This window comes from Neovison vison, chromosome 3 (assembly GCF_020171115.1).
Source record: "Neovison vison isolate M4711 chromosome 3, ASM_NN_V1, whole genome shotgun sequence".
Taxonomy (NCBI): Eukaryota; Metazoa; Chordata; class Mammalia; order Carnivora; family Mustelidae; genus Neogale; species Neogale vison.
The window spans coordinates 181,957,738-181,962,641 of record NC_058093.1 but is presented as its reverse complement, the minus strand read 5'-3'; positions in this window follow the sequence as shown (position 1 = coordinate 181,962,641).

The window sequence follows — 4,904 nt, the reverse complement described above, 5'->3', positions numbered from 1 at the left end:
TAGAGATGTGTCATTTTATCTTTAAATACTTAGAATGTTCCTCTGAAAAAAGGGGACATTTTCGTACAGAACTAGAGAAGTATTATCACCAAACTCAGGGAGCAGTAATTCCTTCTCATCAACAAATACCCAGACAATATTCAAATTCTCCCCATTGTGCCAAAATCATCTTTGACAGATGATTTATTCAAACTAAATTCCAATTGAGATTACACCTCCCATTTGGCCGTTAACAATTTTTAAAGTTTTCTTTTCATCAGTACTCCTCTGCTGCTTTTAATTTTGACATCTACTTACTGAAGTGACCTAGTCTCCTGTTCTCTCTCTCACTTTCTGGAATTCTCCGTTTTCTGCAAAGTCTGTTTCACTTGGTCTCAGGTCTCTTGTATTTCCAGTAACTTGGAAATTAGAGGTTAAAACTTGATGAGGGACACCTGGGTGGCTCAGTGGGCTAAGCCTCTGCCTCTGGCTCAGGTCATGGTCTCAGGGTCCTGGCATCGGCCTCTATGCTCAGCAGGGAGCCTGCTTCCCCCTCTGTCTCTGCCTGCCTCTCTGCCTACTTGTGATCTCTCTCTCTGTCAAATAAATAAACAAAATCTTAAAGAAAAAAAAAAAAAACTTGACAATATTCAGGTTAAACGTGTTTTCGTTCTACCATATCACCCTGATTTCTTTGTACCCGTCGTAATTATCCCCCTAGCTTTGTCAGCGCTTTTTTCATTTGCGGAAGTGGAGAAACCAGGAAATACCTTGTCGATGAGAATTCTGGGCTCACTATAGCAGGCCTCAACCCTTCACACCAAAGGGGCTTTCTACCTCTTGGTGCATTATCTCTAAGGCTGAACAGTTGACTAGTTGACTAGTTGACTAGTTGAAGACGACTCCTGTCCTCATCAATTTATATAATAAAAGAGAAGTGAGAGTGCTACCAATTTGCCAGAAAACAGAATTTGGGTCCTCTTTCCAAACATTCATGGTGGTCTACACAGTTGCAGTTTTGGCCTGGCCCTTTCAGTAGCCAACAGCCACTTGGGTTCAAGGACCATCTGTGGGCTACCATGTCATGTGGACCCCATACAGGGATTCATCTTGTCATCTGACTGATTATAGCTATTTTCCAATCAGCCCAGTTGACCGTGATTATGAAAGAACTTACTGAAAAGATACGATTTCTGCAATTTAAGGATTAGCCTTTCACATCTTTCTTCCTAATGGTACCTCTACAATTTTTTTTTTCATTCCTATGGAGGTAAACTGTAATTTTACTTCTAAAGATGGAATCAGCTTAAAATGGAAGATGTTCATTCCATGCTTAATTCAAGAAACTTTTTTGTTGTTGTTTCACATATTGGAGAAGGGAACAGGAGGAAGATATGCCCCAGGAGAGAACATTCTCAGATACTTCTTTAAAAACAGTTGCGGGGCGCCTGGGTGGCTCAGTGGGTTGAGCCGATGCCTTCGGCTCAGGTCATGATCTCAGGGTCCTGGGATCGAGTCCCGCGTCGGGCTCTCTGCTCAGCAGGGAGCCTGCTTCCTCCTCTCTCTCTCTGCCTGCCTCTCTGCCTACTTGTGATCTCTCTTTGTCAAATAAATAAATAAAATCTTAAAAAAAAAAAACAGTTGCAAATTCCTTCTGACAATCACAGCTCAAAAGCATTCAGTTCAAGGATGCGTGGTTGGATTGTGTAAACAGTGGTACTTCCACTAAGTAGCGCACTTTGTTACGGGCTTTGTGGGGACTGCAAAAAGGACTTTAGTTTTGTAATGATGCCCAGCTGGTTCATTGCACAAAGCAAGAGTGAAGCTGGAAAAAGCTGATGGATGTATGCTTCATGCCTGTAGCATGTTCTAGATGCATGAAGTTCTTTAAAGTGGAGACATGTGGGTGGCCTCTGGTAGCTGGGGAAGCCGTTTCCAGGCACTTCCACTACTTTGTTTCATCTGACTCTCAAAACAGTTCAAGTTTGGAAAACCACACAGAGGGAGGCCACACTCACCAGACAATGTATGGAATAGGTTTAGCACCCCAGGGGTGGTTCTTGCATCAGGAGACAGATAGAAGAGGTCTTGTAGATCCCAAGTCCCCGGGGTGGGGGGGTACCAGGCACATGGTCCCCAATAAAAGAGAGGTGGCTTAGCATGATCCTTATTTTACAGAAGAAACAGTCTTTTTTTTAGAAACTAGGTACCTGTCAGATAAGGAGCTTTCAATAATGACATGTATTCTAAATAAATGAGAGTAAAGGCAAGGTCACACTGTTCAAAAACGGCAGAGATAAAGTTAGGTCCCAGACATTCTTTCAACCCCACATTTCCAATGTTCTGCATTCATTGCTAATGGGCAGATCGGTAGGCTGCTTGTTTTATTTTAAACAACAAATAACGCAGCCCTAGTCCTTGATTTATAGAACTCCAAGGAAAGGCCTTTAACGAAAGGCAAGACAACCCACCTCCCAGGGATTTTTCTCCTCTCTTGACTTAAGAACATACCCCACAAATGATTGATTCAATTCAGGTGCTGCGTGTCTTGCACTTGAACCTTTACCCAAAAGAGCATTTTCCTTGTTCCTGAAATTTATGAACATGGAGAGATTTACAAAACCGTATCCTCTATGTCACCCCAGCATTCCCAAAGACGTAGATGCCTTTTAGAACTGGAATTCGGTGTCTTTTTGCTGCTTTTTTTTTTTTTTAAGATTTTTTATGTATTTATTTGACAGAGAGAAATCACAAGTAGATGGAGAGGCAGGCAGAGAGAGAGAAGCAGGCTCCCCGCTGAGAAGAGAGCCCGATGCGGGACTCGATCCCAGGACCCTGAGATCATGACCTGAGCCGAAGGCAGCGGCTTAACCCACTGAGCCACCCAGGCGCCCCTTTACTGCTCTTTTTAATCTACTTTGCATTCTTAGTATATTGCCGTAACCACGGCTGCCAGTTAGGGTAAGAGAAGGAGCTGGTCACACGACCCTGGTCCATCCCTGCAGCCTGGCTTCAGCCCAACCTGTTCCTGGGCTTCCCAGCCAGGTCTTCAGGGATTGGGACCCCCAGTCTTGGTTTATTGCCCCTTTTCATTCAATACAAACATGTCTTCTATGAAAATAATCATACATTCTTATACATGAAATTTGGAAACTCTCTCTCAAGATGCACCCTTTTGATTTTTTAAACTTCTTCAGGGCTGTGTGAGAGATGTTCTATTTAAGAAGAGGACATTTGAAGGGCATCTGGGTGGCCCAGTCAGTTAAGCCTCTGCCTTTGGCTCAGGTCATGTTCCCCAGGTCCTGGGATGAGGCCCACATTGGGCTCTCTGCTCAGCGGGAAGCCTGCTTCTCCCTCTCCCACTCCCCCTGCTTGTGTTCCCTCTCTCACTGCCTCTCTCTCTCTCTGTCAAATAAGTAAATAAAATCTTAAAAATTTTTTAAAAAAAGAGGAAGAAGAGGACATTTGACAATTTAAAAATCTGAAAGAAACAATCGTTATTTAATGCAAATTTTTGAGATTAGTCCATGCCTTCACCACAAGCGAAGCTTTGTGTGTGTCAGGGCCCTCCAAGTGTGCCCCCCAAACCATCAGGACGGGGATGCTATGTCAGAAATGCGAATTCTCAGGCCCGCCCCAGCCCTACTAAATCTGGGTGGAGCCCAGCAGTCTGTGCTTCGAAAAGCCTTCCGAGGTATTTCCAAGCAAACTACAGTTTGAGAACCACTGTTCCGAGGTTTCTGCAACGTGCTCAGCAGATGGCTAAACTCCCTAACCCAAGCAGGTCGATGGAATTCACGGTCAACTAAAGCACGTGGATGACAGTCTAATGCTTAGACTCCATTACATCCTTAAATAAACGTCATCTCTTTAGTCAACCAATGCAATTTAAATCACTACACCACGAAAATGGGTCACACATCCTGGTGCAGGTCCTCTGGACTCTGGTGGACGTGGCGGTGTGGTTCGTGACACAGTGGCCCACGGGCACGGGGCTGGACATGGAAGCACAAGGCCACAAGAGGCGGTTTGTGCCTGTGGATTGCGTGGCCAGACCTGTGGACAGAGCCCACGTGTGCTGCTTCCAGAGACTTCTCCCAATAGGCTGGGATTGTGGGTCAGTGGTCACGAATTAAATGTGCTTCCACGGAATCTGTGCTTCCCGCTAAACCAGGTTCCCCAGGAGGCACACCGAGGAGCAAGCAGAGAACTCAGGCCCTTGGCAAGTTTTTACTGAGTCTCTTTCAATTAGCTTCCCTGGAAATGTTTATGTAAAATGAAAATGAAAAAAAACACACAAAAATAGGCTATGCCTCCATGGGTCTGTATACACTAAATACAGACTGAAAATTAGAAATGACAATTATTTAAAAATCAGAATTATGAGGTTCCTTTTTCTTCCCTGTTGCCTGTGTACCTAGTTTACAATGTTTAAATCTACTTTACAATAAAGTACTTACTTTATTTTAAGCCTACTTTAAAATAAGCCAGGGGCACCTGGGTGGCTCAGTGGATTAAGCATTTGCCTTTGGCTCGGGTCATGATCTAAGGGTCCTGGGATCGAGCTCCGAATCGGGCTCTCTGCCCAGCGGGGAGCCTGCTTCCTCCCCTCTCTCCGCCTGCCTCTCTGCCTACTTGTGATCTCTGTCTATCAAATAAATAAATAAAAATCTTAAAAAAAAAAAAAAGAAAGAAAGAAAAGTACCTACAATAAATAAATAAATATTTAAATAAATAAACAAATAAATAAATGAATAACAAAGTAGCTACTCTGAAACTTCTGGGTGGGAAGGCCTGGGTTTCAGCCCTCTCTCTGCCCCAGACTATCCATGCGGCCTTACCCAGCTTTCCACCCGTCAGAGCTTCAGGCTCCTCATCTGTAATTTGAAACTAGCACCTGCCCTTTGATCTCGCCCAACTGTTTT